The 26,183-nt window shown below is 45.9% G+C and overlaps 1 protein-coding gene across 4 annotated transcripts in view; it reads left to right on the top strand.

Annotated features, from left to right (window-relative positions):
• Window positions 1–26,183, top strand: part of SGMS1 (sphingomyelin synthase 1) — a 179,565-nt gene that overhangs the window by 53,191 nt on the left and 100,191 nt on the right. For all 4 annotated transcript variants that reach the window (XM_032883013.1, XM_032883017.1, XM_032883011.1 and 1 more), the window contains 2 exons: window positions 17,150–17,298; window positions 18,866–18,946. The gene's annotated coding sequence lies outside the window, so the exon portion shown is untranslated. The remainder of the gene's footprint in view (window positions 1–17,149; window positions 17,299–18,865; window positions 18,947–26,183) is intronic.

The raw sequence follows: 26,183 nt of genomic DNA, 5'->3' as shown, positions 1-26,183 counted from the left end.
AAGAAACTTCTTTCTTCTTGGAGAAAATATTTGTCAAATATTTGTTTATGGTTTGTTGACTTGGATTTTATGTACTATTAAGTAACCCTGACACTCATTCTTAGACTCCTGACCAGAGTGATCGGCTCTGGGGTTTTCTAGGCAGACTCACTGAATTTTAGTGGCTCTGAGGACCTACTTCAGTGTAACGATGACTGTTACAGTGTTGCCCCCCTCTAGGGACGAGTCTGTGAGAATGAGAAGTCAGCGTGCGGGCTGAGCGTTCGCCAAGTAGACCACCCAGACTGATGGTTTTCCTTCGCACTGGCCATTCCTTGCAGTTGAAGATGTAAGTGCGCAAAGAGTGTAAGCCTGTCTTGCATTGATTCAGGGCACATTAATCTTGGCCTAAAGATGCTTGCCTGTTTCGAGTGGTGTTTAGGGGCTACTATTTGGAGCCTGTGAAGGTCGGGTGATCATGTAGACCCCTGGCCTGCATTCTAGCGCTGTCCGCCACAGCTCTTGTCTCCTTTTGTCTTGGTGAGACTTCGCCCACATTTGTGGTTCCTGCTCCTGCAACGTGCTGGTTTGCGTGTGGCCCTCCTGGCCTCTCTACCTCCTTATGCTGCCTGGGCTGGTGTCTCCGTTCATCCGCTCACACGCTGGGGCTTGCATGTCTGTCCGTAGACACTGTTCTAGGTAGCGGGCTAGAGTGTGGAGCCGGACGAGGTCCCTGCTCTATTGTATGGGGAGGGGGAGAAGAGACACATGTGCCAGCTAGTGGGGAGTTTTGGGAGGAAGAATAAAACAGGGCAGGCGTGTGGAGTGATGGGAGAAAATGCCATCACACGCCCCTTTCGATGTGGGGGTGTGTGAGTGCTGGCGGGGAGCAAGCCTCGGACCCAGGCTCTCTGAGGGAAGGGTGTTGTAGGCGGAGGAACCTGCGTGGCAAAGACCCTCCTACAGAAGAGACTGCGTGAGCACCAGCCAGGGGGCCGGCTTGGTTGGAGAGGAGTCAGCCGGGGACATCGAAGGATAAGCCCTCAAGGAGGTAGTAAGTAGGGCCCGGGCCGCACAGGGCCTCTGTGGGGTGTCATGAGGACTCCAACTCTTGCTCTCAGTAAGGCAAGAAGGTACTGGAGGTCATAAGCAGAGAAGTGGAGTGATGCGACTTGTGTCTTGAATCTTCTAATTGCCCTGCGAAGGGCATCCTGGAGGGGACCTGGGAGGGTGTGCAGAGACTAGTTAGGAAACTCTTGCCTTTGTCTAGGCCTGCCATGTTCGCTTGGCTAGGGGAGGGGGAGGGGCCAGTGGCAAGAGGTGAGTAGGAAGGGGTCCAATTCTGGATATACTCCTAAAGACGGGCAGTGGGATTGGGGTGTGGTCAGGTGTGGATTCGGGAGAAAGAGGCACGCAGGGTTTCTCCACAGAGTTTGACCTGAGCTGCTGGTAAGTTGAGCTATCTTTTACTAAGGCGGGGGAAAGATGCCGGAAGAGGGTGCCAGGGCTGTGGGGAGTTCGGTCCTCATGAGTTCAAGTACATACCTGTTGGATACATAAGAGGGAATATGGAGGAGGCGGTTGACTGTTGAATAGCATTCTGTGGTGTGAATTTATCTACTTATCTGTTTGGGTGGGCTCCAGTTTTTGTCTGTTATGAACATAACTGCCATGAACATTAATGTACAAGTCTCTCTGCAGATACATGTTTTTGTTTCTTTTGCGTATACTTGGAATTGTATCCCTGGATAAGTATATATTTAATTTTATAAAAAAAAATGTCAAACATTTTCCTAAAGGGGCTCTGTATTTAAACATGTCTGTCAGTGCTCCAATATGCTCTAAGCCTTTGCCAATACTTGCTGTTGTTAGTCTTTTCAATATCAGCTTTCTAGTAGGTATCATGTGGTACTTTGTGCTTTCCTGTGGTTTCTTTGATGATCATGATTTCATCGTCATTATTGTACACATACTTATTGGCCATTTCTGTGTCGTCTTTTATGAAGTAATCTAGTCAGGTCTTTTGCTTTTTTAAAGACTGGGATGGGTGACTTTTTTATTCTTAACTTTTTATGCTTTTTAGTTCTTGAATTATAGCTGTTCTTTATGTATTTTAGGTATAAGTCCTTTGTCAGATATGTGTATTGTGAATATTTTCCAGTTGGTGGTTGGCCTTTTATTTTCTTAACTGTGTCTTTCAAAAAGCAGAAGTTTTAATTTCGATGAAGTCTTATTTATCAGGGTTTCTCTCTTTTATCCAGAGTGCTTTGCCTAGTCCATCATCACAAAGATAATGTTTTTCTGCTTACAGTTTTAGTCATTTATGGTTAGTTCCGTGTGAGGTGTAGAGGTGAGGATTCAGTCTTTGTATGTGGATATCCGTTTTTTCCTGCCCTGTTTGTTGAAAAGACTGTCCTTATAGCCACTGAATTATTTTGGTAACTTGGTAAAAAAAAAAATCAGTCGACCATAAATGTGTAATCTGTTTTTGGCCTCTGTTTTATATACTTCACTGTTTATTCATCTATCCTTATGCTTATACTGTATTTTGTTGAGGAATTCTGTACATACGTTTTTTGAGTGATATTATAGTTTTATTGTCTTCATCTGGTTTTTATATCGAGATCATGTATGCTTTTCCAAGTGTTTATCTGTGTCTTTACAGTTAAAGTGTATTTGTTGTAGTGCGTAGTTGGGGATTGCTTTTTTGTGTATTCTGACAATCTCTGCTTTTTAATTGGAATGGTTAGTCTGTTTACCATAATTGTTTGATGTGGTTAGTTTTAGATCTCCCATTTTTGTTGTTATTTGTCTCAGCCTGTAGACACTTTTGTTTTTTTAACCCCATATCCTCTTTTCTAACTTATCTTTGTTTAAATTTAGATATGTTTAATTTCTCTGTTAGGTTTTCAGCTATACCTCTTTGCCTTGTTGTTCTTGTAGCTTCTGTACAGATTACAATATTCATGTCTAATAAGTCCTTTTTGAATTAAGATTTTACTGCTTTGTGTAAAAAATGTATGAAACCTATAATATGGTTTCATTTTCCCCTTCTTGTTCGTTGTACTATCCTCATATATTTTATATCTATACATGTTATAAACTAACACAGGTACCTATTTTTCATACCGTATATATGAAGTGTGTATAAACATATGTGTAGGCACGTGCAGTTAATACAGTATCTGTAACAAGGAGGTCTTAGGGAAATTAAGAGAAGGGCTCTTTTGTGTTTACCTGTGCACTGACTTCTTCCAAGGCTCTTCATTCCTTTCTTTAGATTCAGAGTTACATCTGGTACCACTTCTGTTCTTCCTGGAGAGCTTCCTTTGGCATTTCTTGCAGTGTGGGGCACAGATTTTCTCAGTTTTAATTTCTATGAAGATTCTTTATTTTTTCCTTGATTTTTAAAGGGGCTTTGTTGTGCATTGAATTCTAGGTTGACGGTTTCTGGTTTTGTTTTTTTCCTTCCAGTTCTTTAAAGATGTCGTTTGCTGTCTTTCTGATGAACTGTCAGCTGTATCCTTACTATTCTCTGTCTTTTCTTCTCTGGTCACATCTACATATTTTTGTTGTTGTAGCTCTGGTTTTCATGATTAGGTGACATTTTCTTGGGACTAACTGAATGTGCTGCTCTGGCAGATTACCGTTTTGCTCAGTTTTGAATGTTTCTGACCCCTTTTCTCTATTCTCCTCTAACTTGTCAATTAAATCATTTAATACCCCTGTCTGGTCTTGGAGGCACTTCTTAAACCATTGGGCTTTTTTATTTTTGTTTTGTTTTTTCCTTCTGTGCTTCAGCCCGATTCTTCTTCATATTGCTCTGTCTTAAAGTTCACCTAGCCTTTTTGGTTATTGTGTCTGCTCTGATAATCTCCATCTGCTCCAGTGTTGTTCATTTCAGATACTGTAGAGTTCAGTTCTATAATTTCCATTTGGTTCTTCTTCTTCTTTTTTTTTTTTCCTTAAATGTCTTCTGAAGCGTCCTGTTTCTTTACCCTTTCTGTCATTCTGTAAATTCTTCAGTGTCTTTAGCCTTGTTATTTTAAAATCCTTGTTTTCTGATTCCACTTTCTGGGTTACGTGTAGGTCCGTTTCTGTGGACTGCTTTGATTATGGAGTTAATCTCCTATTTGCCTCACATGTGTATTAGTTTTTGGTCGTATGCTGGACATCACAGATACTACGTTGCAAAGATCCTGTTATGTTCCCCTGAGGAAGGTTAAATTTTGTTCACGCCGGCCGTTAAATGAATGGCAGATGAGCTCGCACCGTACAGAGGCTCATCCTTAAGGCTCTGCTATTTCAGTTTTGCCTATTCTTTCCCAGGAAATGTCTGCGCGCCTGGGGAAGTGGTCTTTGGGCCTTAGGCCAAGGTGCTTCCCTGGTTTCAGAGGGAAGTCTGAGGCCGTTATCCGGCTCCCTGGACCCGGGCAGCTGCTGGAACTGGTCAGCTTCCTGAAAATGTCCCATTGCTGTTTTCCTCACGATCCTTGGACTCGGTTTAGCAAACGCATGTAACACTGACACGCACATTTGGGACTTCACCCTTGATGACTTCCTCGTTTGGGGGACTTTATTCCTCAGTATTCAGCCACCCTGGCAGGCCCTATTCTGACCCGACAAGGCTGTGGTTTGCTCTTCTGAGGTCCATCTGGTTTCACTCTCATGTCATAAATCCTACAAACGTAAATTATCGAGTGGGATTGCCTTCCTCTCAGGGCTCGTAGGTAGTTTACTTCCCATCTGGTTGTCTTTTGCTGCCTTCAGAGTTGATTTTCCTATTCATCCACCATTTATAATGGGGATTGGGTGGAGGTCAACTCTGTCATTGGAAGGCCAGTCTCTGGAGGAATTTGTAGTGTGTGGTTTATTTCAGTCAGTTATGAAGAGGTGTCGAACCTCTTTCATTTAGAGCTTGAAAATGCTCCAGAGTCATGTATAGTGGGTGAAACTGTTGTTACTGGCCAATGGAGCATTATTTAAGCACAAGACCGTGTTGATGAGATACTTAGTATTTATGAAAAGAAATATAAGATATTAAAACATAATCCAAGATGGGAAATTCGGCGATCTGCCTGATTTATGCATAGGCTGATGTTAGATAACCACGTGAATTGAAACTAAACCTACTTAGTGCTTGTACTTGGAGACCCCAGTGTAAACATTGGAGTTAAACCTCAGGGAACTGCTAGGACCCTCCTCAGGTCTGCCCTCACAATTTCTGACCTATATAAATTACCTTTAAGAGAGGAGACTTGACTTTTGAAGCTTCTCACCACCCTGAATTCCTTTTGGTCTCTGAAATTGGCCAGCTAAGTTTTGCACAGTTTGCAGAGTTCAAGACCAGAGAGAAAATAGGCCAACATAAAATATAGCCTGTTCTGGGAAAGTAACAAGGTAGTTAGAAACTGAAATGAACACCACCAGCATTGGTTCAGTTTTGCTTTTGTGTGCCCATGTTCACCAAGGTAAGACGGATCATCATTATGATACTGGTGGGAATGGGTGAACCTTTAATGTGGCGGGGAAACTTGTTTTTTTAACTCTGGGAGCAACACAATATTAAATAGTAACAGCATTGCCCTGTTTCACATTTTCTGTTTCTATAATGTCTCTTTGAAAAAGCTTTGAAGAATTGTCTAATCAGCAGATTTTTTTTTTGTTTGAAATAATATAAAAAAAAAACCACAACTCTTCACAAAGAGATGTGATTGTATAAAAGAGAAAATCCTGTTGGCCCTTGAACAATGTGGTGATTAGGGACACTCCACATGTAACGTTTGTGTCTCCAGAATGTAACTGCTATTGACCAGAAGCCTTCCCTGAACGTAAACAGTAGATGAACATATATTTTGTATGTTGTATCATATACAATGTGTCTTATAATAAAGAGAGCTGGAGAAAGGAAAGTGTTATTGAGAAAATCAGAAGGGAGGAAAAAATACATTCACCGTCCTGGACTGTATTTACTGAAAAACCCATGTGTAAGTGGACCCGTGCAGTTCAAAGGGTCAACTGTTGTGCGAGGGTCAACTGTACCAATAGGTAAAAAGGAAGAAAATGAAATTTACCCAAATCCCTCTGCCAGGTGCAGCCACACTGGGGGGCATATGTTATTATAGCTTATTTTTCTGTTTTAATATACAAAAATGGATCATAGTGTATATATTTTAGGATCTTTTTTTCTTAGTGCCAGCAGTTCTGTATGTGTGTCAGTGTTTTTATATATGCCATGTGGATATATTTAAACAAAATAGAAATTGTTCAGATACTTGTTAAAAATCCATTCAGGTAGATGCCTTTGAATTTGCTAGGGCCTAGGTTAGGGAACTTTTTTATTTTTGAGAAAGAGAGAGAAAGAGCACACACATGTGAGCAGGGGGGCGGGGCACAGGGAGGATCCGAGGCAGACTCCCCGCCCAGCGTGGAGCCCAATGCAGGACTCCCATCTCACCACACTGAGATCAGGACCTGAGCTGAAGTTGAGTCAGATGCTTAACCGGCTGAGCCACCCGGTGCTCCTAGGGAACATTTTATTATTATCTGAAACCATGTTTTTTTTGTAACTGTTAAGCATGAGAGAAAAGTGCTTTATAGCTTCTACTTTGATGCATCTCAGGATGGGTTTCCTGCCCTGGCTCTGCTTACCGGCATGTGGATACGGACTTTGCTCTGGTTTCATCACATGGCATGTGGATACCGTCTTTGCTCTGGTTTCATCACGTTGCCCGCAATACAGGCTGGAAAAGTTCTTGAGCTGCTCTACAAACTGCTGCTTTGCTGCCTTGGTGATGACCGGGTACCTCTCAGTGCACAGTGTGGTCTCGAATCAGCAGAGCCTTGTTTGGTCAGGATCTCATTGCCCGCCTTGTACACAGGCATTGAACAAGGCATTGTTCTGGAGTTTAGAGTCTAGAAGGGGAATGGACCTTGAGCTCGGGAGGCATTATCAGTGTGCTGAGGGTTGTGAAAAAGCTCGGAGTCATCGGCATATATGGCAAGTGTCTTGACCTCCCAGTGGATGTCTGAGAAGAGCTTCATGGAGGAAAAGATGTTCAAGTTGGCACCTTCCCGAGGAGCAAGAGCTAGGTAGGAAAATGGCATAGGTGAAGTCAGGGACGTTTTTCCGGGTCGAGGAGCCATCCAGGACAGAAGCCGGATTCGCTTATTTGCCTCTCTTTTTGACAGTTTCCTTTTGTAGTTGCTTTTGGAACATTGGGGCCATTTTTGCTCTAATTGTCCATGTAAAACATGGCACCCGTCTAAGTTGTGTGGTGAGACTGGGCTGGGTGGTTCCAGGAGTCCCGATCGATGCGCTGCTTTACAGATAATGACTCAGGAGGAACTAACAGTGAACAGTGTATCCCTTGGGTGTCTTCATCCAGAGGCGAGGCTCAGCCCCCCCACAGACTAGGCCCTTGGGGCGCTTGCTGCTGGCTGACTGGATGTCGCTCCCAGAGTTGAGGTTGGCTGTGGCATCCTTCTCTTTGATTCTTTAGTACATCATGGGGTTCCTGCAGAGGCTGGGGGACCGTCTGGACCAGGAGCTAGCCGACTAGTGGGAGGGCCGAGTCTGGCCGGAGACCTGTGTTTATACATGGGTGCTGTCGTCTGGGATTCCCCGTGGTGCTTCTGTGTTGTGACGGCAGAGCCGGGTAGTTGCAGAAGATGCCGTGAACCCTACCAAATCCGACCTGTGGACTCCAGAGAGTGTCTGCCGCCTGGGCTAGGCATGACCTGGGCTTGATCCAGGCCCGAGGCCCTCCGTCGCGTCTTCATTTCAGTTGGTGTGCATTGCTTCCCGTGTTCTCCACGGCTGCTCGGCGGCTGGTCCCTTCCATTGTCCGATTTCTTTCTTCTCTCCTGGCTGAGCTGGTGCGTTAAGGGGGCCGACATCACGTCGTCTCACATGACACCATCACCGCCAGCCTTTGTTTTCGACTCTCCTCTGCTGAAAATTTTTAAAAATTATTATTTATTTGTTTGAGAGAAAGTGAGCAGGGAGAGGCGTGGAGGGAGGGGATGAAGCAGACTCCCTGCTGAGCGTGGAACCCGCCGGGCTCGGTCCCACCACCTGAGATCATGACCTGAGCAGAAATCACAAGTCAGAGGCTCAGCCGACTGAGCCGTCCAGGAGCCCCTGAACTTTAATTTTGACCACTGTTCATTCTCCGTTTTCCCCATCACTTCTTGCTTCACAGAGGCCTAGAGGAGGAAAAGCACAAATTTTGGCTCCAAGACAATGGTTTATTTGTGTATTTTAAGAAGTCTCAACACAAAGCGTGGGGCTTGAACTCATGACCCTGAGGTCAAGAGTTTGGAGGCTCTACTGACAGAGCCAGCGAGGTGCCCCTCCAAAAAACTATTTAGAGTGGAGTCCTTCTGTTAGAAAGTACAGTGACTTAGGCATGTCACTGTACTTCTCTGACCCTCAGGTTCTTTTCCTGACGATGGGGATCCTTTTGTAGCTGTCCGACTTACCGTTGCAAGAATGAGGTGCATACTGGGGCACCTGGGTGGCTCAGTGGGTTAAAGCCTCTGCCTTGGGCTCAGGTCATGATCTCAGGGTCCTGGGATCTAGCCCCGCATCGGGCTCTCTGCTCAGCAGGGAGCATGCTTCCCCCTCTCTCTCTGCCTACCTCTCTGCCTACTTGTGATCTCTGTCTGTCAAATAAATAAATAAAATCTTAAAAAAAAAAAAAAAAAAAAAGAGCAAGGCACATGCATGCTGTCGGATCTGTGGTTCGTTTTCCGCAAAGCCGGCCGTGCGGCGCAACCGGCCTCTTGAACTCACCTGAATGCATCTGTGAAGAAGTTAATTTTGTTTTCAATCATATTGTGGAATACATGTGGTTTGTGTTTATTTTGAAATTTGCTAGATAACAGTAAGGAAACCATTAAGTACAGTTTGAAGAGGAATGCTTGAATCGTAGGTGATCTACCTTAAAGTTTCTCTGTAGCAGGAACAAAAACCGCTATTCCTGAATGAAGTGAAAACACTGTGCCTTGGGCGTCCGCGAGAGTTCCGGCGGTGAGTCAGGAAGTCCGAGACCTCTTTCTTCACGGCTGATGGGGCTGCGGGTCGTGTTTTTGCCCCTGCACGTCCTGCGGTGGAAGCCTCGCGCGGAAAGTGGCCATACAGGCTCCATCAGCCTAAGGACCGTCCACACGGCTAGTGGCCTGGGCTGGACATGTCATGTCATGTCATATCACGTTGTGGCTCTGATGCCACGGGATGTCCCCGCACGTAGGTTCGCGTGCCACAGTAGCAAAGGTTCCTCATGCCCATTTTATGTATTTGGAAAGGAGATCGTGTTTTTGGTCCAACTCAGGGAAGAAAGTGGAGAAATGACCTTGTCCTAGAGACGCTTCTTGACAGTGACGGAGAGGAGTGTTCTCGAATGACTCATCTCGCAGACTCTGTGCTGAGCTGTGCTGCGTCCATTCTCAGGGCCCTTTGGGTCCGGGTTTCCTTTCCTGTAAAAGAAATATTTACCTGTTTCATAAAGGTCTTGGCACCTGTTTGGGCGCTAAAATGTCCTTGTGTGCGATTTTGAGAGGATGGATGGTGGGCTGACGCCCTTCTCGCTGGCCCTGGGGCCAGCAGTTGGACCCACAGGAGTTAACCCTCCAGAGGTTTATTACAAGAGTGGGGCCCTGGGGGTTTTCTGGACTTCGGTGTGCAAGTAAGACCAGTGTCCCCCTCATTTGCGGGCAGGCTGGCTCTGGAAAGGGAAGGCGTTGGGGAGTCTGGGCCAAACCCACCATTCTGCTGACTGCCATCATGTAGGGAAGGCTCCAGACAGAAAGCTGAGGCCACAGGTGTGGGGGCCTCTGGCCAGCGCTCTGCAAACGGGGCAGGCATGTGAGTAACCTATGTTCTCAGTCACTCTGCCTTCAGTTCCTCCTCTGCCACATGGGGACGTCAGCTTCGGTGAGTTCAGGCACATGAAACGTTGAGGACAGAGCCCGTGTGTGGTGGACAGCGTGTCTGCAATGTTGGTGGGACCGTGTCAGAGCCCTGACACGCATGTAGAACATGGTTCCATGAGGTCCTGCCCTGATCACGCCTGGAGAGGCCGGTGTTCGTGCTGAGGACAGAAGCCTGCTATCTGCAAGGGAGAAAAGAAGCCTCCATTCCTCCTTGCTTTGTCTTAAACATGTGTTATTCTTGCTACCGAGGAAAAGATTGGGGAGGAGAATGTGGAGTGGAAAACCACTTTTTTTTTTAAATTGCTTTTAGGCTGTGGAATGGGTCCTGTGACAGGAATTCTGGAGGACTGTGACCCAGGGATGGAGGTCTAACCCCTCTGTTTGGGTAACTCCTGCTGCTGGTGTCAGGGTGGTGTCCATACACACAAAAGCACATTGCTATTTACCTTAAACACAGAAGTTTCTAGGAGAAGAGAGAACTCTGGTCTATATTCTTTTTATTTATTTATTTATTTATTTTTAAAAATTTATTTTCAGCATAACAGTATTCCTTGTTTTTGCACCACACCCAGTGCTCCATGCAATATGTGCCCTCTCTAATACCCACCACCTGGTTCCCCCAACCTCCCACCCCCCGTCCCTTCAAAACCCTCAGATTATTTTTCAGAGTCCATAGTCTCTCATGGTTCACCTCTCCTTCCAATTTCCCCCAACTCCCTTCTCCTCTCCAATTCCCCTTGTCCTCCATGCTATTTGTTAGGCTCCACAAATAAGTGAAACCATATGATAATTGACTCTCTCTGCTTGACTTATTTCACTCAGCACAATCTCTTCCAGTCCCATCCATGTTGCTACAAAAGTTGGGTATTCATCCTTTCTGATGGAGGCATAATACTCCATAGTGTATATGGACCACATCTTCCTTATCCATTCATCTGTTGAAGGGCATCTTGGTTCTTTCCACAGTTTGGCGACCGTGGCCACTGCTGCTATAAACATTGGGGTACAGATGGCCCTTCTTTTCACTACATCTGTATCTTTGGGGTAAATACCCAGTAGTGCAATTGCAGGGTCATAGGGAAGCTCTATTTTTAATTTCTTAAGGAATCTCCACACTGTTCTCCAAAGTGGCTGCACCAACTTGCATTCCCACCAACAGTGTAAGAGGGTTCCCCTTTCTCCACATCCCCTCCAACACATGTTGTCTCCTGTCTTGCTAATTTTGGCCATTCTAACTGGTGTAAGGTGATATCTCAATGTGGTTTTAATTTGAATCTCCCTGATGGCTAGTGATGATGAACATTTTTTCATGTGTCTGATAGCCATTTGTATGTCTTCATTGGAGAAGTGTCTGTTCATATCTTCTGCCCATTTTTTGATATGATTATCTGTTTTGTGTGTGTTGAGTTTGAGGGGTTCTTTATAGATCCTGGATATCAACCTTTTTTCTGTACTGTCATTTGCAAATATCTTCTCCCATTCCGTGGGTTGCTTCTTTGTTTTGTTGACTGTTTCCTTTGCCGTGCAGAAGCTTTTGATTTTGATGAAGTCCCAAAAGTTTATTTTCGCTTTTGTTTCCTTTGCCTTTGGAGACATATGTTGAAAGAAGTTGCTGTGGCTGATATCGAAGAGATTACTGCCTATGTTCTCCTCTAGGATTCTGATGGATTCCTGTCTCACGTTGAGGTCTTTTATCCACTTTGAGTTTATCTTTGTGTACGGTGTAAGAGAATGGTCGAGTTTCATTCTTCTGCATATAGCTGTCCAGTTTTCCCAGCACCATTTATTGAAGAGACTGTCTTTTTCCTACTGTATATTTTTTCCTGTTTTATCGAAGATTATTTGACCATAGAGTTGAGGGTCCATATCTGGGCTCTCTACTCTATTCCACTGGTGTATGTGTTTGTTTTTATGCCAGTACCATGCTGTCTTGGTGATCACAGCTTTGTAGTAAAGCTTGAAATCAGGTAACGTGATGCCGCCAGTTTTATTTTTGTTTTTCAACATTTCCTTAGCGATTTGGGGTCTCTTCTGATTCCATACAAATTTTAAGATTATTTGCTCCAGCTCTTTGAAAAATATCCGATCTACATTCTTAACAGCCGACCAAACCACACATTAGGGATCTTGCGCCTGCAGTGTTTGCTGGTTCAGATGAAGTTCCTTCTGCCAGAGATATGAGGAAGCTTGACTTGTTTACGCCCAGACAGGCTCTGTGTGTACAGCTCCTACCACAGGGCCTTGGCACAGGACGTAACCCCAGAGCATCTGTGGAACGGATCTCTGGGTTTAAGAATACGACTGTGTAAAGCAACAGGATGGACATCCTTGCACAAGTGTTTGTTCTGGGCCTCTTGATCTGGTTCCCTGGTTAATGTTTATTTTAAAAAAAAAAGAAAAAGTGGATCATTCCTAAGAAAAGGCAGCCTATTTTAGGGACATTTCCATTTACTCAGAAAATACTATGCATTGCTTTTGAAAAGGAATTGAACTTCTAATATTCAATGTCATTTTTTTTCTCTTGCCCCAGAGCTTGCTTTTTATAAGCAGGGGCTTTATAGTGTTGTGGAAAGTTTATTCCTATTTTTGTCCTTGTAGAATATCTGATACCACTGACTTCATTAGTTCTGGCTCGAGGCGAAAGTTGTGTGGACTTAGGTATAAAGAAACCTGGGAAAAGGGGGGTCCAGGTTGGGCTTCTGAGTGACCCTGAATGGGTAGGTAACTTACAGTCTGGGTCTGTGTGTCAGCACCTGTCTCTGAGAGGGTAGGACTTGAAGATTCATGAGGATTTCCCAGCTCTCAGATGATGCTATTGTAGACCTCCCCATGCATTTCTGCTGGTAGCAGGATGGCTTATTGAGGTAAGAGGTCTCTGGCTCACCGAGTTTGTCTTAGCTGTGTGCCCTGCTTGAGAACTGTTACTTGAGTTAGTTTGTAAAAGCTGTTGGCACTTGCTCAGAAGGTTCAAGAATATTTATATTTGGGGAGCGCCTGGGGGTCTCAGTCAGTTAAACGTCTACTTTCAGCTCAGGTCATGATCCTGGGGGCCTGGGATCGAGCCCCACGTTGGGCTCCCTGCCCAGCAGGGAGTCTGCTTCTCCCTCTCCCCTGCTTATGTGAGCTCCTTGTCTCTCTCTCACTCACTCTCAAATGAATAAGTAAAATCTTTAAAAAAACAAAAATGAAACAAGAACAAGGATGTTTATATTTAGATTTAAAAAGTCCATATTAGCAAAAGAGATGGAACTCTGGATTCTCTTCTCTTCTGTTTTCATTTCTCTTCTGTTCTCAAAACCACTGATACAGAAAGTCTCCAGCTTGTCTGTCTGAACATGAGTTTTATGATGTGTTTCAGTGTGTTACATCATCTTTAAAATACTGTTTTGTTACAGGTGTTTTATGAGGGATAGGATCCTAGCACAGCCCCTGTGACAACTGAAATCATCTGGCTGTTCTCAGTGTTCAGCATGCTCAGTGGTTTTGCAGGGTGTCTGGGTGACCAGATCACCATTTGTAAGACTGTTATTTCCTTGGTAAACATGTTCTGTTATGTCCTATAGATGGCAGGAACGGGGTAACCTCTTACCTCATGATGTGAGGGAGGAGAAGGAGGGTCCAAGGCAGACAGTGGCTTTTGTGAGGAGGCATCCCGGTGGACCGGCTGCCTCTCCCAGGCCTTGGCCCCCAGCCTCCCTTGGAAGCATCAGGGGCTCACACTACATTTCCCTTCTGTAGCCACAGAACACAGTCACTCCAAACAGAGTGGCTTAATCAGGACATCTATCGTCTCATGGTTCTAGGAGTCAGAGGTCTGGTTGTGGTTCAGCTGGGTGCAAGTTGAAGGTTGCAGTCAAGATGGCAGCCAGGGCTGCTGTGTTGTCTGAGGCTCGACTAGGGAAGGGTTTGCTTCTAAGCTTACGTGATTGTTGGCAGTTTCTTGTGGACTCTCAGACCTAGGGCCTCTGTTTCGTGTTAACCATGAGCTGGAGGCTGCCGTTACATGACTCTTCTTCTGAGCCAGCAAGGGAGGGAACCTTGTAGCAGGATGGACATGACAGCCTTAGGTATGTGAGGTAACCAAATGTATCCCACCATTTTTGTTTATTCCACTGGTTACAATAGAGTCTCAGGCCCTACCCTGCTCAAGGGGAGGGTGTGACAGAGGCGCGGGTGAGGAGCCACAGGGATCATGGGGTTGTTTTAGAGTTGACCACACTTGAGGCTGGCTGGGAGTGTGGATTCTCTCTGCCCCACTGCCCTGTCTGTGCATTTTCTGTCTTCACCAGGAGCCTGTTTCTTGTCCCTTCTTTCTTCCTCCAGCCTGCAGAGAATTCAGTAACTGGGTGGCGTTTCCTCTTCTCTTCTGCTGTAGAAACAGAAGGGAAAGGTAGCAGGAGGCTCTGCCTTGGTGAGCAGCTCCCAGGCTGTCAGCACCCTGCCTGGTTGGCTGGTAATTTGAATGTGTGACACATTCCCTAGCCGGTATTTCTAGGTCATAATATGCTCTCTATAAAGTACCCGAGTGGGGTCTTTTCAGCTTCGGTGTTTTGTGATCAGTGCTGTCTTTAAACAAGTGCTGACCTCCAAAGTGAGTTCACTTTCCCAGTGTCATCCTCTTACGGGTTCTCGCGATGACTGTGCTTTAGATTGTAGTTTAGAATCGCTAGTGGTTTGGGTCCCTTCACGCTTTGGCCCCATTAACTGATCTTTGGTATCATTATCTCTCCAGTCATCTCTGGGGTGTTTTTTGCCCTTTCTCCGGCCTGCTCCTGGGCTCTGTCTTAGTCTTCAAGTACTGCTCTTTGTCGTCCCTGAGGAGACGGTGTGGTGCTATGGTTAAGAACCAGAGCAAAGCCAGACAGCCTGGGTTTGAATCCCAGCTCTGCCACTTATTAGCTGAGCAGTCTCAACACGCGATCGCACTTGCTTTGGGACAGGTATTAACAAGTCTGAGTTGTCTACTGGCCAGCAGACCTCTGATGGCAGCTGCTGCCCCCACTTTGCTCCCAAGATGGATATGCACTGATAATCGGAGCGCTTTGTGCCCTGTCACAAAATGAAGTGTTTCTTCAGGTCTTTCTCTGGCCTCCCGGTAAGAATGGCGGGAACATATTGGCGCCTATGAGGACACTTCCCTTTTCTGGTGACATTGCCCTGACACCTGCTTTGCCTCCTCAGGATGAAGACCGCGTACAGCTTCTGTTTGCCGTGAGTTTTACAAAACCGTTTGCAGGCGTGGTGTCCTTCAGCTGCTCTCACGATCCCGGGCTGTGGGACGGCCATGACTGCCATGCTCAGGCCTATAGATATTAACTGGGGCAAGGTCTTTCAGGCAGACGAGGGGGCATTGTTCTAGGTGACCACGGAGCACGTGCTCTTAATGACCATAGGACACTGTCCCCCACAGAGCAGGCTCAGACCCTTTGTAGTGCACCAGCTCCCCAGTCTGAGCATCCAAAATGACACATCTTAGGACACAAGTGCTTTTCTGCACTTCTGCAGCCTTTGGCAAGTGCTGTCTGCAGGTGTCTTGGCAGACACGTGCTTTTGGGTTGCGTGCCCACAAGACTCTTCCTCTTCGGGGGCAGGTGTGGCCTAGAGGACAGGGTGTCCATTCAAAACAGGAGCGTGGGGGCGCCGGGTGGCTCAGTCGGTTAAGCATCTGACTCTTGGCTTGGCTCAGGTCATGGTCTCAGGTCACGAGATGGAGCCCCGCGTCAGGTTCCACAGCCAGCGGAGAGTCTACTTGGGACCGTCTCTCCCTCTGCCTGTGTCCCTCCCCCTGCTCGCGCACACTCCCTCCAATAAATTAGTCTGAACCGAGCAGAACAGGAGTGCGTTCCTTTCAGGCAGGTTTCTGCATGACTGTTGTGGAATCTCTAAGCTGCGGGATTAGGAAGAACGGGGCTGCTGGCGGCCTCAGCCAGGAGTTCACGTCCAGACCGTGCTTCAAGCACATCAGCTACGTCGGTTGCTTGTATTCTCGCGATCCTACCACCGCACTGCGTTCCCGTGAGTGCCCTTCCCCTCCACCTCCTCCCAGCCCCTTCCCCACCCCCAGTTCCTGGCACAGCGCGTGGGGCCAGACCGAGAGTTCGTTCACGCCACTTGTTGAAGTTGCTTATTCTTTTGAATGACTGTAGTGGTGGCACATTACCAGCTTGGAGGAGGAACTTGACTGTGCGAACCTATTAAAATATTTTCCATCAAAGCAAACAATGTGGGTCTTGTTAAAAAGATCAGGACTAGTTATAGTTGTACTAGTTGTAAGGAGACAGATTTTCTTGTGGGCATTGTCTGCTGGTTTTGAAGGTGAAAGAACACGGCTCAGCCTGTGCCAAGCAGTTGGCATCATCAGAGTGAGTCCCAAAGACGATGATGTAGGAGGGGTCAAGGAGCCCTTTTATTCAGATACAAAGTTCTGTTTAAAAGTTGCTGTTACTGGGGTGCCTGGGTGGTTCAGTCGGTTAAGTGTCTGCCTCGGCTCAGGTCATGATCCCAGGGTCCTGGGCTCGAGCACAGCATCAGGCTCCCTGATCCGCAGGGAGCCTGCTTCTCCCTCTCCCACTCCCCGCTGCTTGTGTTCCCTCTCTCGCTGTGTCTCTCTCTGTCAAATGAATAGATAAAGTCTTTTAGAAAAAAAGTTGCTGTTGCATCTCTTGTGGGTCTTTTTTTTTTCTTTCTTGAAAGCCTCACTGACGAGTCCATGCTGTTGTTGACGAGGCTGTGGTGGGAAGCTAGCTGTGGTGAGAGGCTGCCTGTTGCTGTCAGCGTGGCTGTTCTTCCCCACAGATGCCCGCGGAGCACTTGGCATTGCACCCCAGGAGAAGTAGCACTGATGGAAGTGATTCATTCCCTCTTTCAAGAATTTATCATCAAGGAAAGAAACACAGAGCCGCTCTGCAGAACAGTCCCCAGGGCACAGCTAGAGGTTTCCGCGTGCACCTTGGTAAAGGCTGTCCGCTAGGATGGGCACTGTTATTGGAGCTCTGCTCCAAACAACTTGGGAAAGTCTGACGTTCTTGTCAGAAGTCTGACTTGACCTCTCTCCAGTGTTCACACAGGGAAAGAGTCTGAATTTGATGGATGTAGGCGAGAATTGCAATCGAGGCCATGACTTTAAAAGACTCCTATACCTGCGTTCGTAAACACTCACGGTGGGCCCTGTATGTGTGTGCTCTCCAGTCTCCAGAACTTCTCTCCACCGTATGTCTCTGTCCTTCTCTTCCAGGCCTGGAAACTGAGTTTTGGAAGGATTCAGTAACGGACAGCCACTCCGCGGGGCCTGTCTGTCCAGCCTGAGTCAGAACCTTCTCCACTGTCCATGGTTTTGAAAGTCTTCCACACCGAGTGACCAGCCTAGAAAGCTCTTGCTGGCGGGTGAGCATGGGGCTCCTTCCTCTTGGTGTTGGGTTCAGTCTCTTATGTCCCTGACTTTGAGTCCTACCCTCCTAACTTACTGATGTTGGTAAGTTCTTTCCTTGTTACTAGGGTTTATGTGGCGTTTGTTCCATTTTCTCCTTTATCTGTGGCCCCCTGACTCTCCCTCCCCTCTCCCCCAACACACACACACACACACACACACACACACACACACCCTACAGGTTTGGAAAACTTGAGACTTCTTGTCTATTCTATAACTGAGGTGACAGAGTCTCTTTTTATAATTAATATGAATCTCTTTTCTCGGAATGACAACAGAGAGGCTTCAGGTGAGGAAGAGTAGCAGGTGCCTGTCTTGTAAGTCTGACCCCCTTGGAGCCATATATTTTTCCTAGAAAATGAGCAGTGGTTGCATCGTACCTGGTAGAAGTGGGATGTTTTCATTTGGGGCTCTTCTGTGAAGGTAAAGAAAACAGAACTTCTTGTCCCTAGGTTGTGGGCCTTAAAATGTTAGGAAATTAAAAAACAAAAGTAAAGCTTTTGTTCAGGATGCCTTGCTCTTGGAAGAAGGAAGGCCCTTTGCTGGGCATAAAACATTACTCCATGGAGTATATGAATCTCCAGTATTTGAACTGGACTTAGGGATGAGTTACTAGGGCTGATCATTGAGCACAGGTGTCCCTGGTTCTGGGATATACCCTTGTTGGATCAGAGCATGCTTGACACGGCAGATTTTCTCCTTCGTCTCATTTAATTCTCTGAACCTCACAGTATAGTGGGGAGCATCTTTCAGAAAAGTAGAAATTGAGGCTGGGAAGAGATGAACGGACTTTTTGCCAAGGTCGCATGGCTAATGAGTGGTAGGACTTGGAACCAAGGTTTGTCCATGTGGTGTCCTTTTGTTGATGTGGGTGGGTTGGGTTCCCTAACGATTGATCTTTCCTATTCTGTAAGTTTTGGCTCTATGCTGGGGTGCAATAGAGCCAAGGATAAGAGGAATCAGTATAGATGGTCACTTAATTACTGGTAAAGCGGGATTGGAGACCTCACCAGCATCTCTGAATCTAAAATGTGTGTTGACTCCAGCAGCTGTCACCTGCTGGTCTTCTGGTAGCATCTGGGCTTGTGGAGAGCTGGAGAGAGCTGGGCTTCCCCGCTTGGCAGGGCTGAGCCCTAAGTCAGTACCTCCTCACACACTCCCAGGCAGATCGGTCCAGAAGAGGGCAAGGAGGGGCTGGGGCAGGGAGAGACAAAACTGGCTTAGTCTGATACTGCTTCCTCCCAGCAAACAGACCAAAACCTCTTCCCAAAAACATAAGGCAGGGCACTAGAGGGGGTGTCTCCCCCAAGCCTCAGCCATTGAAACACTGCTCTTTAAATCTCTTTTTCTCTTGGGGTGCTCTCTGTTGTTACTCTGTCCTTCCTTTTTGATTTTGAAGAGAAAGGAGGAGATGACTATTTTCTCTCTATTTTGGTTATCAAGAAAGGAAAAAAACGAATGTAGAAATCCAGAAGTGGTCTTTTGGAGACCTGTGACTAACCAGATCCCTTCTCCTCGTGACAGGTGATGGAAGTGAGCTGGAGCAGTGGGAGAAGCTGGTAACTTCTCAGAAGCCAAGATGACAAGAATTGTTTTAAATAATCAGTAAGTGAAATTTTGTTAGTCCTCTGGAAGTCTTTGGTTTACTGGTGAACAGTGTCTAAGAGACGACGGTGGAAGAGTAGCTCGATCAGATAGCTTAAAAGTCTGAAAGAGAAAATGTTTAAAAAGTAAATATCCAGACACTTCAAAAAATGGATGCTAACATTTGCGCAGTTTTTGTGTGTTGGTAGGTGTGTCCTTTTACGTTGGGTGTCACAGCTGGGCAGACAGCATGAGTAATTAATGGATCAAAGGAGGACTCCTTTTATATTAACTTGGGACTAGCCCTTTGCAAATAGACATTCTTGTTCCCGTTGGTTCAGTGAGCAGCACGGCTTACCGACCTCGGGTGTGCACGTTTTGGGAAGTCCCCATGAATAAACGTGGCGAGTAGGCATAAAGTTGAGCTCTTTTCTCCCTTCCCACATCCCCCTTTGAGTATCCGTCTCATTTTTTACACAACAGAGGCCACAACTGGTTGCGGATGATTTGACAGTTAAATGTGGTTGCTTCCGGTTTCGTTTTGATGATGATAATGTTGGGACGAGAGGTTGTCATGTGAAAAGATTGTATACTTCCGAGTCAGACATTCCCTGGCCTGATTTTTGCCTTCGTACTTCTGTTGTAGTTTGTCAGCTTCTCCAGCTCTGTGCATGGGGCTCGGTCATGCCTCCCATGAGAGGAAGACCATGGGTCATACTCCGCGCTCTGACTGTGCTTCTGGGGCCACAATGAAAGGACAGCTGACCCTCATGCAGCCCGGGTTTGAACAGGTCCACTTGGATGTGGACTTTTTATCATCTGGTCCTTGAAATGTATCTTTTCTTCCTTGGGATTTCCTCTGAAACATTTTCTCCAGCTTACCTTGTGGTGAAAATACAGTGTATAATACGTAGAGTGTACAAGGTCTGCATTCATTGACTCGATGTCATCTGTGAGGCTTTAGTCCACGGTACGCAATCAGGAGTCAAGTTTCTGGAGAGTTCAAAGTTACACCCAGATCTTTGACTGAGTGGGAAGTGGGTGTCCCAGTGTGGTTCAAGGGTCGCCTGTGGTTGCTTTCCTTCCTTATATTTATATCATGATGTGTAGTTTACAAGCCCCAATCTGATACAGACCAACTTGACCTTCGTAGCTTCCGTCAGGCTGTGGGGGGTCAGTACTGCGGGCACTGCCATGCAGACAAATGATAAAAGATTTGGCCTGGGAGGGGGGACAGGGAGAGGAGTGGGTGGGGAGAAGGAGCTGGTACAGAGGGAAGACAAGGTTACAGCGCCTGCTGATTTCTCTGGTGTGAACACTCCTGGCCTGGCTGATTTCCCACCCCCAGCAAGGTCAGTGCAAGCGGAGCCAAGAAGCTGGGCAGGTGCACCCCAGCATCTGCTTCATACCAGCCACACACACAGGAGTGCAAGGAATGTCAAGCGCATAAACGCTAGTAAAATAGGAAGCGGTGAATTTGAGTATTTCTTCTGTTTTTTGTCTAATTTATTTCAGTCATGTATTTATATACTGTGACTTTTAACAATAGCTGTGTCGAACACCTGGCTTGCTGGAAACCCCGGGGGTCTGATGGTCTGCCCTGGGGGTGGGGGGGGCTGGTAAATCGGCACTGGTTATAGGTTTCCTGTGGCAAAGGCATCTTGAAGCCACTGTTCTTCAGGTATCTGTCTCAGCCCTGGTGATACGACATTGGTTGGGTTGGTCAAAACAAGGTTTGCTTTTGCGTCTGTGCTGGGTAGCTCCCGTTGACGTGCTCACCCGCCTTCTGGAACTGAGAAGCCCTGAGAGTAGTTTCAAGCATCAACCTCTTTTCTTGGGTGTGTTAACCCGGCTCTGTGATGGCCGTGTCCCCCCGGGCCCCTGCTGGCTGTGCAGGGACTGGGCTGCAGATAGTCTGGCTGTCCGCCCCCTTCCGAGTGTGCTGTCCCTTCGCTGTACTCCCTCAAACCTTTGTCGCGTCAGGTGGGGACACTTTGGGGACCAGCAGTCAGCGTTCCTCCTCACCCACGGTGGCATGTAGCTTTGCTTTTGTTCGGACATTAAGTTTTAATGAAAGTGACTTGTCTCCAGAGAGAGAAACAAAGCAGGACAGTATCTGGGCGGTTTCAAGTTCACGCTGGCTCGACGAAGGTCTTGGGGAATGAGATGGAGGCCAGAACGGACGCTGGACCTGAGAGCCCAGTGTTTCCTCCATGTGCTGGCTTGCCCTTTCGAAGGGAACAATTGGAGCCTGAAATTGCTAAGTAACAGCTAAGATTGTGGTGGTTGTTTTTATTTTAAATCTCACCCACCTAGCTCTCAAAACACATTCTTTATTGAACCAAAAAAAAAAAAAATGCCTTGGATATTTCAAAACATTTAGTGGTGTCGATTCCCTGAAGCATACTTACATAAGCTTAAGACATTTAGTTCCCTTATTTCCTCCTAAAACAATAGATATTTATAGTTCCTACGGAGTCAGGGACGGACTTGGATTATTGCAAAAGCAATTCTTGTCCCTTTCACGCTGAAGCAGATGGATGGAAATCTGAGACGCTTGCCTCCGGATTAAGAAATATTGACCTGTGTCTCAATTAAGATGAACGAGGGTGTCTTTGGTCGCAGTGAAAGCAGACTTGGGAGACATAAGTGACCAAACAACCTCACCACACATAAAGTATTCTGATTTATGATTTCTCTCCCCAGAAGGCACCTGCTGCTCTTTTGGGACATCCCCAATGTAGACAAGTGTTTGATTAGACAGCTGTCCAGTGTGTCGTCCTGAGACGTGGGAATGTCACAGCCATGGATGGCGTGCCATCAGCACACTCAGTCGTGTGCTCGGTACTTGGCAGTCGGGGTTACGAGGGTAAATTCCAGTACAAATAAGACAGACTCATTCTACATCAGGAGCCGACGCAGGCCCGAACACAGAAAGCCGATGTCATTAGAGATACAGTAACTGTTGTGGAAACCACCAGGAGAGAGAAATTACCTGTGTGGTAGGTGTGGCGAGGTCCAGGAGACCTTCCGGAGCAGATGACATTTGCAGTGGGTATTCAGTGATTAGTGCCTTTTAATCAAAATACCTATTTTAAAAATTATAAAAGTTAACCCTACTAATTGGAAAGATAAAAATGTGAACATTATTAAGAACACAAATTCACCAGTGTTATCACTACCTAGAGTTACCATTATTAACCTGGGTTTTCGGGGGATTTTTGTTTGTTTGTTTGTTTGTTTGTATTTGGCCATGCTCTTTCTCAGCCTGGGTGAGTTACATACTTTTTTCTTCCTAAAATGGACTGTTTGTCATAAATACTGTTTTGACACCTGATTTGATTGACAGTATGCTGAAACCATGCCACATGAGTAAATACTGACATCCCGTTGCTTACTGTTACACAGCATTTCACATGTTACGTGTCCTGGAGTGTATCCAACCAGCTCCCCAGGAGTGGGCATTTTGCTCGTCCTCCACTTCTCGTTCTTGCAGAGCGCGCCGTGGTGGATGTCTTTGTGCGCGCATTGTGGTGACCTCCCCAGTTCTACAGGCAGGATCTTTGAACAGAGTTGGGGCAGTGCCGAGGGAACATTCCAGCTAGAAGAAAGAGTGTGAGCAAAGAGGCAGAGGTAGGAAAGGACGATCTCAGTCTGGGGGAAAGGCTGGAACTCTGCTTCTCCAGAGCGGAGAAGCAGCGCTAATTGGGGCTGGAAGTAGAAGATGGGGGTCTCCTATGCCAAGCCCTTTATTCATTCTCAGTTGGGAGCCAGATTGGAATCTATAGCCTAGTTCAAGCGAAGATTCTGAGTATCTTCAGTTTTCCTTAAGTTCCCTTATGTGGGGAAGAAGTAATTAATTACTATAGATAATAGATTCTACAGATAATAGATAATTAGATAATAGTTGTAGATAATAGATAGTAGTTCTGCTTTCCAAAACTTCTTGAAAGCCTTAAAAAATCAACAAATTGGGGGGGAGTGATTAACTAACGGAAACTGTAAAGAGTGTGTGTATAGAAGAAACTGTAAGATTAGAGGAAACTGTGGTTTTAAAAAGCAAAGGAAACATCTTTAATTCATCTATTTTATATACTTATTAACAAACTATGAGGGCACCTGGGTGGCTCAGTGGGTTAAAGCCTCTGCCTTCGGTTCAGGTCATGATCCCAGAGTCCTGGGATGGAGCCCTGCATCAGGCTCTCTGCTCAGCGGGGAGCCTGCTTCCTTCCTCTCTCTCTGCCTGCCTCTCTGCTTACTTGTGATCTCTGTCTATCAAATAAATAAATAAAATTTTAAAAAATAATAATATTAAAAAAAAACTATGAGTAAAATGTAAAGACAGTTTGGGAAAGATATGGATTAGGAGACAAGTATCATAATTTAAGAATAATACTGTCTTCTGTTTACTAAGTGCTTTTATGCACTTGTATGTTTAAATGCATCATTTTACCTAATTTCTCAAAAGTTTTCCCAGGAAGAGGGCAGGATTATCTCCATTTTGCAGGTGAACCAGAGGCCTCCCAGGCTGGGTTCGGGGAGGCGACACTGGACTTGGTGTTGGAGTTCAGGGGCTGCTAGGGCGTTGGACAGGTCTCAGGACATGGCTGAGAGGGTTGCGAGGCCATATTAAGACCTGCAAGGTGACGTGTAAGAATGGCTTTCTGTCCTAGGATCACTTCTTTCATCGTCACAGAAGGGAAGAAAACACTTCTCAGCCATTTTCTCTTCCCTTTGTGGTAGATCACGTTGTTGTAAAAACACTTGCTCCTTCCTACCCGCCCTCCATCTCTGTGGGAGAATTACACTTTCCTACCCCCGTGAGGGTTGGCCACAGGGGCTGTCTTGGCCACAGGACTTACTTTGGCTGAAACAATGTGAGTAGCGATGACATTTCTCAGCAGAAGCTTTACATTAGGCCTCCGTCTGCCATGTCTCTCTGGGCCCATGTCCCAGGTCAAGGTCTGGACATTTAGTTTCAAATGATCCAAGCCCTGGCCCCAGGATCGGGACTCTTCGAATTCAGCATGACTGTGTGCCGTGTGTCCAGTGGCTGTGGAACGGGGCACACAGTTGGGTCACAGAGACCAGTGTCACATGGTCACTGGTGGGCTGTGTTCCGCCACCCTTCTGATGCCCTTGGAATGACATTGGCCTCCATCACTCAAGCTCATGTCCCCTCACCTCCCCTCCTCCTCAGCCTGTGTTTACCGCACTGTCTAGTTGCTTCTGAATGTTAGACTTTCTTACTTCCATCTTGCATTCGTAGTGAAGCAATTTGTACAGACTCATCCACTAGATTAGTGTATATGCCTTTTTTTGGACATAAAAAAGAAAACATAAAAAACAGTTGTGAACTGTTCAATCTCACAGATGACATATCTAAAATTTTTTCTCTGCAATATAAATTGCCCAACATGTTATTACAACAAAATAAACTCTTAGTAAATTCTTGACCATTTTCGTTGATTCCCACCCCCCACTGAAGTTACTGGTTCTTTTTTCCATGACGTATGAAGTGGAGGTTATTGTTGTCAGAGCGCTCCTTTGCGTTTTCCCTTTATGGTGTCTGATGCGAGAAAGCTCTGTGCAGGTTCAGTAACACCTTAACCTCTGTGTGGAATAATTGGGAGTTGACCTCTCGTATCTCAGATCCTGTGTCTGATAAGCTGGCGGGTGTCCAGGGGCTCTCTTGATTTCATGTTTCCTACTGACTTGTCTTGACTTTGGACCATGGCATGCAACCAAGACCTCGGAGAGTTGACTAGTCTGACTAGTAGTTTCTGGGCCAAGATGATGCACTAGTTAGCTACTCGGTCATTCAGCGATTTTCTGTCGTGCTACTTCTGACCACCTCTCCACTTTGATTTCAAAGGGCAGATGGCTAATTGATTATTCAAGTCCCATTTGGGACCAAGGACTTTCACACTTTTCTGTCCAACATGCACAGAAAGAACGGACAGGTCTGCCCCAGTCGGACAGGAAGGAACACTCAGGGAATGGCTCTGGTGTAATGGTCCACTCTTAAGGTTGGGTGACGGGTTCGTGATTGTTGATTTTAATATTTATATTATTATATAATATATAATATATAATATTATATTAAATATTTATGATTTAATATTATTTTTCCTTACAGAAGCATTAAATATATTCTCTCATATGTATTAAATACTCTATAGCTAAAAAGTTTTTTAAGTGTAAAACACTTAAATGCATCCATTGTGTTTATATTGGCAGAAGTGTGTCCCATCAGTTATTTTTACAACTTTAATTTTCTTTTAGAATACCTTAGATGGACTATTTAATAAAGAGTGGTCTCTTTTCTCTACAGGCCACAATAATTTTATTTTGAAGACATTATTTATTGACCTTTGATTTTTCAGAGGCTCTTCATGTAAATATAGTTATTAGTACGGTTTAGGGGTCAGACAGAGAAATACTTTCTCTTGTTCTACCACAGAGAGGTATCCTCTGTTAGGAAGGGTATAGAGGGGCGCCTGCATGGCTCAGTCGGTGAAATGTCTGCCTTTGGCTCAGATCATGATCCTAGGGTTCTGGGATTGAGTCCCACTTCGGGCTCTCTGCTCAGCGGAGAGTTTACTTCTCCCTCTTCCTCTGCCTGCCACTCCCCCTGCTTGTGCTCTGTCTCTGTCTTGAATTAAAAAAAAACAAAAACCCTTTCTTTCTTTCTTTCTTTCTTTCTTTCTTTCTTTCTTTCTTTTTAAAAGGAAGGATATAGAAAGTTAGTGTCTGGTTATTGACAATGACTGGCCACTAGTCCCTTTTCTTTTCTGTAAGAAAATCTCAGTATTTTTGTTTTTTATTATTATTATGTTAGTCACCATATAGTACTTCATTAGTTTGTGACGCAGTGCTCCATGAGTGAAGGTCTCTGTGTTTACACAGGGTTGAGAATGCTAGCCGGGTCTCCTCAGTTGCAAGCCTGGGCCTGCCTGGCGGCTGTGGGGACACAAGAGCCCCAGCTTTGGGCTCAGACATCCATGGCTTTGAAGCCATCTCCCCTCGTCTTAGCAGTTGACCTCGAGCTCGAAACCCTCTTGACCCCCATTAACAGCGGGCCCAGTACAAACTGTTAACACCTACCTTGCTGTGTTGTGTATACAACAAACGGGCATTAGCGTGTGTGCAGCAGAAGGCACCGTCCTGACTGGATCCTTAGTGAATTAAACTGAGCATGTTATTTGCTTGTTCTGGGTGGAATTTCAAGTATAGTTTCCCAAAGGAACAGTGTTAA

The sequence above is a fragment of the Lontra canadensis genome, unplaced genomic scaffold (assembly GCF_010015895.1).
Source record: "Lontra canadensis isolate GAN:19392208 unplaced genomic scaffold, GSC_riverotter_1.0 scaffold85, whole genome shotgun sequence".
Lineage (NCBI taxonomy): Eukaryota > Metazoa > Chordata > Mammalia > Carnivora > Mustelidae > Lontra > Lontra canadensis.
This window is presented reverse-complemented; position numbering and strand designations above follow the sequence as displayed.